General features: G+C 38.1%; 1 long non-coding RNA gene across 1 annotated transcript; it reads left to right on the top strand.

The window, feature by feature from the left end:
* Positions 1-436: 436 nt before the first annotated feature.
* LOC129651214 (uncharacterized) lies at positions 437-13,348 on the top strand. The gene is made up of 2 exons (XR_008714073.1): positions 437-576; positions 12,580-13,348. It is a non-coding gene; the product is annotated as an uncharacterized LOC129651214 (long non-coding RNA).
* Positions 13,349-13,658: the final 310 nt, after the last annotated feature.

Genomic DNA, 13,658 nt, shown 5'->3' with positions numbered 1-13,658 from the left:
GGGTCGCAGCGCGACGCAGACGCTGAGTAGGGAGGCGCCTCGACAGGCTGCCCCCTCCCCGGCAAGGCGTGGGCCTGACCCGGGGGAAGCAGAGGCTAAGGGGCCGGCCTAACGACGGCGCTGCTCGCCGGAGAACGGGCTCATGAGCAGCGTGGAGTAGAGCAGGGCCTCTCCGAAGAGTTGGACACTTCCACTCCCTCCGCACTCGTTCCCTAGGGCAAGAGGCCAAAACCCGCCTCCTTCGCTCCGGGGGCGGGCACGGTAGACGCGGGACGCTACGGAAAGCTAAGGTCAGGGTTCACGGAGGTCTCCCCACGCACGCTGTGGAGACGCCAGATAAAGGGCAATCCTGTTGGCTGAGGCCCATGTCAATCTACACGTGATCCGCCCTTCAGAGGCCTGCCTACAACCAAAGGAGCTGATCTCGCGAGACTTAAAAGCGACGGTTAAAGGACCGGGTAGCCAGTGGGATGAGGATGCCTTCATCCGAAAAATCTTGTTTCCTGTACGACAGTAAGAAAAAAAAGTTTACGATTTTTAAGGCGCACAAGGCCTGGGAATAAAACGAATTAACAGGTTAGCCTGGGGCACCAACAGAATAATTATTAGAAGGAGCTTTCGTTTGGAATCGGACGCGGGGCCTACATCGCCTTAAACACGATGGTGTAATGTTGCCACGTGAAAACCACAAACCCCAGAATTCAGTCGGCATGTTATACTGGGTTAGGGTATGATTGGCTGAAGAAATTTGTAGCTTCCTTATTGGTTCCTGTGTGAGGAGTGAATGCTGGGATTTGTAGTCTGGCAAGGCAGCCGTGCTGGCTAAAACCTTGAGCGTTGGGGGCGAGGTTGCTCCCGCAGATTCGAATTTTCTCGTACAGTTGTTTTTGGTGTTATGGGGTGTATGCAGAGCTACGCTGCTGCGGTCTGGGCAGGCGCATTGCGGCTGAGTTGATGTTGTTGGCGGAGGCCTAGTAGCGACTTCTAGCACTAATCCAGGAATGGGATAGTTGCCTCATTGTCAGAAAGCAACCAGTGCTTCTGCTGGGTCTCTCGACGTGCATTGAAGAACCAGACCCCTAAAGCTAGAAGGACGTAATAAAACCAACGACCATGACCGATGATTGTATTTGGGGCTTACTCCTTTTGTTTAGAATTACTAAACAGTTGCCCTCTGTGTGCAGCGTTTGTGGAATTGACAATCCTGCAGCTATTTCATTGTTCCTTAAAACATACACAGACAGCAATCGGGTATCGGATACCAAATCACGTGCGAAGGTGGCCAAGTTTTTATCGCCTTCATTCGAGCTGAAGCTAGCTAAAAGGCCTTCCTACAAAAAAGAGAAAGCCTAGTTAAGAGACGAGGAAAATTCAGTCTCAATCTGTTATTGCTCCTGTTGGGAGAAAAAAATGGCTTCTTCCAAGTGTTAAATCTCAACATTTCTCTACCGTTCTTTCCTATATCACCAAATGTTAATTCAGGGTCTTAGAAAAGACAGACATAGTTATAGGCAATAACAAAATAGATGAAACATTATCTGTTCTCATCATTCACATTTAAATGTCATCTCATTACTTGTTTACCATTTTGTATTCTTTAATACTGTTTTCCTCCGCAGTAGTGCCATATCTCTTCCCTTATTTTACCCAAGTCTGCTGGTCCATGAGTACTTAAGCCATAATTCCTTTCTGCTCTAAACAACCTTTTCAGAGTATTTAATATAAACTATACACACACCACACATCACACACAAGCTACTCATTTAACTTGTGTGAACCCCAAGGCCTAAAATCTCAATAATTTAGTGATAACCCTCCCTTTTTTTAGCCCGAATCTAATAAGTCTAATAAATCTAATAAGTCATGTATCTGCCTTTTGTGTGTATAAATACTTTCATTTATCAATTTACAACTGAACTATATTTGTAGTAAGACAGCTTAAATTTAAATTCTGTTTACTGCTACTTATTAACTGTCTTAGGCAATTCATTTTAAGCTCTCTGAGCCTCTGTTTCTTCAATGGTGACACAATGATGGACAGACTATTTCTCCATGGGGCTGGTTAAGAGTCAGATGAGCCATTGTCTTAGTCTGCCAGAATTGCCATAGCAAAATTGGGTGACTTAAACAAGAGAAATTTATTTTCGCAACAGTTGCAGAGGCTGTAAGTCCAAGGTCAGTGAGCCAGTAAGGTTGGTTTCTCCTGAGGCCTTGGCTTGTAGACAGCCACCTTCTCACTGTGGCCTCACCTAGCCTTTTCTCTATGCACCCACATCCTCCTGTCTCTTTGTCATATGGACACGAATCATAGGGCCCCACTTTTTATCCTCATTTAACCCTAATTGTGTCTTCATTTAACCTTAATTACCTCTTTAAATGCCCTGTCTCCAAATACTGTCATACTGGAGGTTAGGGCTTCAACATATGAATTTGAAGAGGGGCAGAATTCAGTCCATAGAAATATCCCATATAAAGTGTTCAGCACATTGTCCGAACATAATAGCATTTTTTTGCACTTGCAAAGGTCATGCAAAGCATCTTATAAAAGTTGACTATTATTATTACTATATTCTCTGTCTTGTCCCTATCCCAAACCATCCTACATAACCAGTTTAGAGTTTGCCAAAACTTTGTTTTTGTGGTGCTCCTCACCAATTTTCTAAGTTCCCTGGGTCTCTGCTACTGAATAAAGTCCAAATGTTTGCAATCAGTGACTTCCTTCATCTGTCCCTAATCCTTTCTGATCTTTCTCCTTCTATTATAATATAGGAATTGCTCAGGAATTCTGCTTTTTAAGTATGAGAGACACAGAGAGGTTAAGAAACTTTCCAGAGATAGCAGTAAAGAGCAATCAGGATTAAAACTCAGGCAGTGTTGCTTCAGAACCCATGCCTCCAAACGTCTATACTGGAATGCCTCTCATCTCCCCTGTCTCCCTTTCTAAGGTCTTGAACCAATCATCATGTTTATATGCTAGCCTCCAACTACAGTGTAAGTTCCTTAGAGTTTATACCAAGTTTAAATCACTTCTGCTCTGTTCAAGTTCTTAACCCTGTAACAAATTCATAGTAGACACTCAATAGTACTTAATTTTATTTTGTATTCTTGACCACTTAGAGGTTTGATTTGTATGTCACTGAGTATAGCTTGTCACTCAATAGTGGGAAAATGTTTTGCTTTCAGAATCTGTAAATGCTAAATTAATAATAAGTGCAAAAGAAAATAAGTCTAGATAAGCCTATCTTCTTAGAATTTTCTTCTTGGTTAGTGGTTATAATGCAAAACTGAGGCAAGAAATTTGATTTTTAAATAAATGGGGTCTTTCTAGCTGTTGGGAGGTTCTTCAAATATAAACCAGTAGTAGTTTAGCTTGTTTCTCATTTATTGAGTGTCTACGCTGTGCCAGACATACCCTCCTGTCTATATCAGGACCACCTTGGGAAGAGAGGATTCAAGGAGAAATGTGGTTATTAGTTTACAGAGTGATGGGTCTTTCCTCCTCTTCCCACTCAAAAAGAAAAAAGAAAAAGAAAAACCCAAATAAGAAAACAAACAAAAGAAACCCACTCAGAGAAAATGAGTCTCTCTGTATGAAGAGAAGGACTTGGAAAGCTTTGAGGTTTGCCCAAGGTGTTATTCCAGAGGAAGGAAAATATTTGACAGAATGCATCAGAAAGCAGTAATCGGAAAACAAAACAAGAAACAGTTCATATAGGTACCCCAAAGCTTCAGATTATTCATCCTTTGGTTGGCCACCTATTAATCTATACCTATTTGAGTAGGGCAGAAGAGAAATGGAGGCTAGAGAGGGTTATTGTGTTATAGCAGCAGCATTCCCTCTTATTTTTAAAGATACCCATCAAGGGTGGGTGGCAGTCACCCCTTATAGAAGTGACTTTGTTACCATTATCCTTCCAGTGCCCTCCATTTAGTGTGTCAAGGATGTGTGTGTCTCCAATGGGCAAACTAAACAACTCCCTCCAAAGTATTGGTAAGTTGGCTTGAGTGCCCTCTCTCTGCCATATGAAGACACAGAAAGAAGGTAGTAACCTGCAAACTAGAAAGAGAGCTCTATGGAATTTTGTTATGGTAGCCCAGGCTGACAAATAAAAGTCTGCAGCCACCTGATATACTCAAGCATAGACTTTCTTAAGGTCCTGCCTATTACCATCTCAAGGGAAAGAGTACCATAAAACATATTTTGGCAATCATTGTTCCATTGCTAATTTTTTTTCTGAACTGAATGCTGAACTGGTGATGTGGAAGAAGAGAGTCTTGGTAGAGAAGTTTAGTTGATATTTATCTTAGTACAGCCTTATGCCAAGTAAATGTGAACTGTACTTACATCATACATTTGCTGTAAATTGAGTTCTGTACTTCTTACATTTACTGTAAACTGAGTTAAAGGAACTAAGGAAAATAGAGCTATTTTTTCAACTAGTTATTAATTTTTGAAATAGAACTGTTGAATGTCAAAGCTGATATGTTAATAAGGGAGGTAAAGGGCAATTCTGATTTGTGTTTCAGTATAGACAGCTTTGCACACAAATGAACAGATATAAAATGCTTCCTATTACAGATCATTTGTCAGTACTGAACTCAACTTAGATGCAAAAGGAAGTAAATGCTATACAACACTTAAGATTTATTTCCATTTGATTGAAAACACCCCCAAAACTAGAGTTTTTCCTATAATCTACTGTCTTCTATATAACTGATAGAAGTTCTTAATTTTTAGTGGCATTCTAGATCAAATTTAGTTGTCATTCTGTGAAGGACTTACTTTTTTAGAGATAGAAATATATTTGCATCATATTAGATAAAATCACAAAGATTAAGTCACAAAGTTTCTTCACTTGGAATATCTTCCATTTCTTTTTCACTTTTGACTTTTATAGTAATATTGACCATCATCTGACATTTTAAAATTATAACATTTTCTGATATGAACTGTCCAGGATTTTCAGACAACTAAAAATAGAACTTTATAAATGTAAAGCTGGTTATCAGTTTTGGCAGAAGGATGCAGAAGAAAGGGCTAGAATTCAGCAAATGCTGCATTTTACTATAAATACAGATGTTTGCTGACGATGACTTGTCCTGTTACTTTAAAAGGTAATCTGCTTACTACCAAGTGAAAGTTGTAATTTGAGGAGGGGGAAAAGGTGTGAAAGACTAAAGAGAAATCATGAGCCCACAGAATCAGGGATTGGAAAAAAATCAGAAAAAATAAAATTGAGGCAGGGGAAAATTACTAATTTTAGTGAAAACGAATTTAATGAAGTGGTACTGAGATTCTCTCAGCAATGAATATTTATACAGTGAAATTAGTCCATTATTATTACTTATACTATCAGATAAAATGGTAAAAATATCACCTTCTAGAAAAAATGCCAATCATAAAATATATTTTTTGCTTTTATCATTTTGGAAAAAACAGACTTTTCTGTGTGACCAAGTAACTCTCTTTGTACTTCATGGAGAATGCAATAAAATTTTTCATCAATTTGTAAGTGTGAGAGCTTTGTTATAATGGATGTAGTTATTAACATTTAAGATATGGTGCAACCTAGAAGTGGTTTAGAAGAAAATGTTTATTGATTGAGGCAAACTATTACTTTTAACAGTATAACCAAAGCTTAACACAGGAAAAAATATTTGCAGAACATTTATTTGACAAAGGACTTGTATTTAGAACTCATAACTCCATAATAAGACAGAAATCTATGCTTAAAAATAAGTGAAAGATTTGAAAGACACTTCACTGAAGAAGCTACAGGATGACAAATAAATGAAAAGGTGCTCAATATCATTAGTATCAGGGAAAGATAAAGCTACATGAGACATCATTACATATTTATCAGAATAGTTAAAATCAAAAAGAGTGATCTTACCAAGTGTTGGCGAGGATATAGCAAAACAGGAACTCATGCACTGCTGGTATAGAACAGTTTGACAGTTTCTTATAAGCTAAAATAATCTACATATAATTCAGGTATTCCATTCCTGGCTGTCTACCCAAAAGAAATGAAAGCATATGTATACATAAAGACAAGAACATGATTTTTCCTTACCAGATTTATTTGTCATGCCAGACTGGAAACAACCCAAATATTTGTCAACAAGAGAACAGATAAGCACATTGTGATGTATCCATACAGTGGAATACGTCCTAGAGATAGAGGAGCAAAACATTAATACACACCCATGGATGAGTCTCTGAATCATCATTCTGAGTGAAATAAGTCAGAGAAAAAAACATACATAATCTATGAGTCTATTTTTATATAATTTTAGAAATTGAAAGCCAATCTGTAGGGACACAGAGCAGATCAGTGGTTGCCTAGGAATGAGAGTGGAGACAGGGACAGATTATTAAGGGTTCTAGGACAGTCTTGGAATTGATGAAAAAGTTTTTTAATTGCAGTATTGATGTATCACATGTGTATACATATGTCAGAACTCGTCAAAGCATGCACTTTAAATGTATGTTTATCAAATGTCAATTACATCTCAGTAAATATGCAAAAATAATGATAAAAACAGAAGCCAAGTTATTTAAAAACAAACATATTTAGAATACAAGAGTCAAAGTAACTTTAGTCTTCTTTCACGAATGTTCCTCAGAAGACAATGTTTGACTTGAGGCATTAGAAAAATAACAGTATTATCATGACAAAAAGCAAGAGATTTTTGCTCCAGAGGAGCAGCAAGGAATTGTATAAAAAGAGTATGTATTTCATATATATATTATAAACTATAGATAGATACTACCTATAGTTTTATACATTTTATATACTGTATTTATGACAAAGATGTTTATGTGCTAATGCTTCACTTAAAATTACTTAGTATAGTCTCCCAAGGCAACAGAAGTAGAAACAAAAATAAACAAATGAAATCTAATCAAACTTAACAAACTATTGTACAGCAAAGGAAACCATAAACAAAATGAAAAGGCACCCACCCTATAGATTGGGAGAAAATATTTGCAAATGGTGCAACTGATAAGGGCTTAATTTCCAAAATATACAAACAGGTCATACAGTTCAACAACAACAAAAACAACCCAATCGAAAAATGGATAGGAGATCTACATAGACACTTTTCCAAAGAAGACCTACAGATTGCCAATAGGCAAAAGAAAAGATGCTCAACACTGCTAATTATTAGAGAAATGCAAATCAAAATTACAATGAAGTATCACCTCACAACAGTCAGAACAGGCATCATTAAAATGTCTACAGATAACAAATGCTCCAGAGGGTGTGGAAAAAAGGGAACCCTCCTACACTGTTGGTAGGAATGTAAATTGGTGAAGCCACTATGGAAACATTATCAAAGTTCCTACCACAATATTGTAAAGTAATTAGCCTCCAATTAAAATTTTAAAAAATTAAAGAACTATAGAGTTGCCATGTGTGTGAAAGTTGCTCAGTTGTGTCTGACTCTTTGCGGCCCCATGAACTATACAGTCCACGGAATTCTCCAGGCCAGAATACTGGAGTGGGTAGCCTTTCCCTTCTCCAGGGGATCTTCCCAACCTAGGGATCAAACCCAGGTCTCCCAAATTGTAGAAGGATTCTTTACCAGCTGAGCCACAAGGGAAGCCACGAGAGTTGCCATATCATCCAGCAATCCCACTGCTGGGCATATACATAGAAAAAACTGTAACTCAAAAAGATACAGGCACTCCTGTGTTCATAGCAGCACTGTTAAGAATAGCCAAGACACCAGCAATAACCTAAATATCCATTGACAGATGAATGGATAAAGAAGATGTATATACAATGGAATATTACTCAGGCATAAAAAGAATGAAATAATGCCACGTGCAGCAACATGGACGGACCTAGTGAAATAAAGGAAAGACATACTAAGTGAAGTAAAGACAAATACCACCCGATATCATTTAATGTGGAATCTAGAATATAACACAAAAGAACATCTACAAAACAGAAACAGACTCACAGAGAACAAACGTGGTTGTCAAGGGGGAGAGGTAGAGGGGGAGAGAGGTTAGCAGATGTAAGCTATTATATATAGAGGGAATAAACAACGACCTGCTGTACAGCACAGTGAACTATATTCCGTGTGTGCTTAGTCGCTGAGTTGTGTATGACTCTTTGCAACCCCGTGGACTGTAGCCTACCAGTCTCCTCTGTCCATGGAGTTTTTCAGGCAAGAATATTGGTGCGGGTTGCCATTTCCTACTCTAGGGGATCTTCCTGACCCAGGGATCAAATCCGCATCTCCTGCATTGGCAGGCAAATCCTTTACCACTAGTGCCACCTGGAAACCCAACTATATTCAATATCCTGTGACAAATCATAATGGAAAAGAATATGAAAAAATCTATATACATATATGTATAATTGAATTACTTTGCTGTACAGAAGAAATTAACACATTCTAAATCAACTATATTTCAATTAAATAGTTAAAAATAACTTAAATCTATTTATAAGCTATTAGTTTTCTGAACATATAATCAATTATTTTGTCTGTGTTCTACTCCCATATTTCCAATGATTCTGGCACATTTCTGCTTAGATATTGCACAGTTACATTACATTCAATATGTTATACATATAGCCAGTTGATTCAGAGTGTAGGCTCTAACTTACAAAGACCTAGGTTCAAATCCCGAATATAGCACTGAATCCATCATCTGGACAACTCCTTTAAAATAGAATAATGCTAATAGTACCTAAGGTTGTATGAGATGAATGTAAAATGCTTGGCACAGCTACTTTATAAATAATACCTATTATTATTAAAAGCCAAAGTGATTTTTCTCCAAAAAATGAGCCCTCTTGCCTACCACTGCATTTCTTCTCATAGGTCCTACAAATATTTCCAGCTCTTAGATGGAAAATCTTGGGAAAATATTTGAATTTTGTATTTTTCTATATTCATTATATTCACTTCAACACCAGTTCTTCATTAAAATATCACTTAGATGTCCCTTTCTATTAAATTCCCAATACAATTAGTCTCTCCAGGCCCTCCTCAGTTTACTACTATATAGCATTCATTAAGCCCTTGCCACACTAGATGCTAGATGAGTGATTTAGATAAGTTCCTTAACCTCACTAAACTTCAGTTTTCTCCACTGCAAATTGAGGATGACTGTATAATGCACTTGAAGTCTTTTTTACTGTGCCTGATACAAGAGTAATTGCCTGAAAAAATGGGAGTTACTTTTACTATTTCCTAGTTCTATTCAATATTTATAATTAATGGTCATTTTAGCTTTTTTTGGTTGTCACATCTCGCCATTGCTTCATTGATTTTACAGTTGACAGAATCCTCTAAATATTTCCATACTTGCACTGGACTGTGGTTATTCCACTTGTCACTCCCTCCTCATCTTTCACAGTTAGTGTATTCCAAATGATTCTCAGCTCTGACTGAACTTAGAATCAACTGAAATACCTGTTAAAAATACTCAGCCTGCACCCAAAACCAATTAAATAAAAATCTCTAACTCTAATGTGCAACTAGTTTTGAGAACCACAATTTTGTTTTGCTTGTTTGTTTTTGGTTTTATTGTTCGTGTTTTGCTTTGTTTTGTTTGGCATTTAATTATAAGATTTGCTTTAGGTTCTGAAGATCTTGGAGAAGGGCATGGCAACCCACTCCAGTATTCTTGCCTGGAGAATCTCATGGACAGAGGACCCTGGTGGGCTACAGTCCATGGGTTTGCAAAGAGTCAGACACGACTGAAGCGACTTAGCACGCAGGCACTGAAGATCTTATTTGGATCTTGTCTTTACCATGAGACATTCTAGCTATTCCTTGCAGTTACTGAGTTTCTGCAAATTTAGGTGTCATGCAGCAATACCCTTGACCAAATAATTGGTAAAAAAAGAGAAAGAAATAAGATAGTAATATAAATCCTGGAGAATTAATGAATGAATGCTGAATTAATGAGAAATTCATTAATTTCCTTAATTCATTAATCAGCACATCGGAGAATATCATTAATCAAGTACTTTAATTATAAATACACATAAGTGCACTGATGATACCTCTTAATAACTGCAAACATCATCCCTTCTAAATCTTCTACAAATGATATTTGGAGATAACCTGTCAAAGGACTCTATATATTATGCTGCTGCTGCTGCTGCTACTAAGTCGCTTCAGTCATGTCCGACTCTGTGTGACCCCATAGACGGCAGACCCCCCAGGCTCCCCCATCCCTGGGATTCTCCAAGCAAGAACACTGGAGTGGGTTGCCATTTCCTTCTCCAATGCATGAGAGTGAAAAGTGAAAGTGAAGTCGCTCGGTCATGTCGACTCTTCGCGACCCCATGGACTGCAGCCTACCAGGCTCTTCTGTCCATGGGATTTTCCAGGCAAGAGTACTGGAGTGGGGTGCCATTGCCTTCTCCCTATATATTATAATCCTATCTAAAACTTATATGAGGTTTATCTGGTGTGATTTTCTTAATATTATCTTTCTATTATCTTCCTAATCCCAGTTTTCCTTCCTCAGTTCTCAAAGGCGCAACAATTTATTCTAGAGTTTTACTGGGAGTCATAGCAAGCTCTTGATCCCATAGTTTTCAGTCTCTCTCTGTCTCTCTCTTTTTTTTTTTTTTTTAGATTTTTAATCTAACCCTATATTTTAAGCACTTTTTCAGTTCTCTCCCAACTCCTAAAGATTACCAATAACTTCCTGGTGGATTGAGATTATATCGTTTGGTATCTTGAGATATTGTTCACGCAAACCTGGAAATAAACAAGAGCAGATGAGTATTTTTCACTATTTTACTGTGTTAATCTCCATTTCTTCTTATTACCACTAATTTTATTCTTTATAAGTGATGATAAATCTTCATAGAAAAGACACAAACATACTTAAGGGGTTAACAGAGAGTTAAGTAATTGACTTAACTTTCTCTATTCAGTAGCATTGTACCATTCACCCCAGTGGCATTCTTACACACCATTCTTGTTTCCTTTACTTATAAGGGTCATTTTTCTTGCTGTTAATACTTTTCACAAGCTTCAGAATCTTCTGGGCTTTTAGCCTCACTGACATTTCCATATATTTCTTGCTGCTTCTCAAAATTATTCCTTCCTTCTTCTTCTGAATCTTTCCCTCATATTTCTATTCATATTTTTTTCAAAAGTCTTTTAAATATAAATTCATGTACTCACTGGAGAATTCTCTGTGCATTCATATCTATAATTTTATATTCCTCCCCTTTTCCCTTTCATCACTGTCAGTCAGAGGTTGGCAAACTTTTTCTGTAAAGAGATAGACAGTAAATATTTTAGGTTTTCTGGGCCTGCAGTCTCTGTTGTATTTACTCAACTGTGTCATTGCCGCACAAAAGTGGCCATGGAAGATACATAAATAAATGAGTGATTATGATCCGATCTAACAATATTTATGGGCACCTATCTTGGGCTTTAATATACATTTCAGTTCAGTTCAGTTCAGTTCAGTTGCGTCTGACTCTTCGCGACCCCATGAACAACAGCATGCCAGGCCTCCATGTCCATCACCAACTCCCAGAGTTCACTCAGACCCATGTCCATCGAGTCAGTGATGCCATCCAGCCATCTCATCCTCTGTCGTCCCCTTCTCCTCCTGCCCCCAATCCCTCCCAGCATCAGAGTCTTTTCCAATGAGTCAACTCTTCGCATGAGGTGGCCAAAGTACTGGAGTTTCAACTTTAGCATCATTCCTTCCAAAGAAATCCCAGGGCTGATCTCCTTTAGAATGGACTGGTTGGATCTCCTTGCAGTCCAAGGGACTCTCAAGAGTCTTCTCCAACATCACAGTTCAAAAGCATGAATTCTTTGGCGCTCAGCCTTCTTCACAGTCCAACTCTCACATCCATACATGACCACAGGAAAAACCATAGCCTTGACTAAACGGATCTTTGTTGGCAAAGTAATGTCTCTGCTTTTGAATATGCTATCTAGGTTCGTCATAACTTTCCTTCCAAGGAGTAAGTGTCTTTTAATTTCATGGCTGCAATCACCATCTGCAGTGATTAATCTTGTATAACCCTAAATCTGTTATACTGGCTGCTCTCAAACTGGCTTTAACTTTGAGCAGAATGTTTTCCACAATATGACAAACAGCTTAGATACCAGGAAAATTCTTTTCCACCATTGTACACAGCCTCTAGAAATATTGTTCTTGAGAAAATGTAATATCTTTTTCAAGTGTTGCCTCATCCTATTCCTAACAAAGACATCCGGATAGTTGCTAATCAGGGGACTTGTAGATTTGAAAGAAAGTACATGTTAGCCTGTACTTGTCCTGTCCAGGCCAATGGTCCACTCATTGGGAACAGGGTGGGTGTGTGCCCTCTGGAGATTATTCAAAACAACCCATGGAGATACAGCCAGAAAATAGAAATTTGCTTTACATATTTGTATTTAAAAATTCTACTTGTAGAAGTTTTATTATGTGCATCATTTATTAGTATAATAACATGTATACAGTTTGTGAATGACTACATCACCTATGCTGGAGAGATGTGTTCGGGTATGCAATTAAAAACACTGGGTGGAGGTTAATCATTACACCCCCTTCTTCCCATTTTCCAGATGCAGCATCAGTCCAAGAGAGCCTGGATTACATCATTCCGTGGGCTGTGGGCACCATGCCTGTGCTCCTGTCAGAAGCTGCTGTGGTCCTGAAACGCTGCACAAGGAGAATTTGTGCCTTTTAAATCTTGGGTTCTGGGGATTATGCCAGGGTTGGTTACACAGCAGGAAAAAGCCAGACCCATGATGTCATTCAACATATCTTCTCCCAGAGACTAGATACACTTGTGAGCTAGATTTGGACTTTTGTACTTGCTTCATGGGCATAGGTGTTCTGTTTTGCTTTGTTTTGTTTTAAGCCTCAAATTACCCCATATCCCATGGCCCTGGTTTTAGTAAATGTCCTTGTACTGTTCTGATTTTTCAGCTTGAGGTTGTCAATAGCAAACAATAGTAACTTCATAATGAAACAAAGTGCACTGTTGTTGTTTACTGACTCATTTTGCATCTCACAGAAAATGTAATGGATGATAGTGACAGGCTTCTTTTCCCTGCCATAGCTCCAGAAGAGGAGGACTTTAATCTCAGCTATAGAAACTGTTAGTTAACTCTTCCTGTGGAAGCTCCAGACCCCCACCATCACTGCCATCCCTCCCCCACCTTCCTCACCCACCCTTTAGCCCCCCCAAAATAGGTTGTTAATGAGAGAGCCTCTCAATTAGGGGAATGAAGGATGCTCTGGTTGATTTTTTTTTTCTGGAATAAATTTGAGTTAATCTAAGAAAAATGCTTTTTAACCATTTATATTAAAAATGACTTCAATAAACCTGACCAAGGAGGTGAAAGATTTATATACTGAGAACTATAAAACGTTAATAAAGGATATTGAAGACGATATAAAGAAATGGGAAAATATCCCATGTTGTTGAATTAGAGGAATTAAAATGTCAAAATGACCGTACTATACAAGGCAATCTACAGATTCAGTACAATCCCTATCAAATTACCCATTACATTTTTCAGAGAACTAGAGCAAATAATTCAATTTATATGGAACCATAAAAGACTCAGAATTGTAAAACAATCCTGAGGAAAAAGAACAAAGCAGGAGGCATAACCCTCCCACACTTCAGACAATA

The sequence above is a fragment of the Bubalus kerabau genome, chromosome 1 (genome assembly GCF_029407905.1).
Source record: "Bubalus kerabau isolate K-KA32 ecotype Philippines breed swamp buffalo chromosome 1, PCC_UOA_SB_1v2, whole genome shotgun sequence".
Taxonomy (NCBI): domain Eukaryota; kingdom Metazoa; phylum Chordata; class Mammalia; order Artiodactyla; family Bovidae; genus Bubalus; species Bubalus kerabau.
This window is presented reverse-complemented; position numbering and strand designations above follow the sequence as displayed.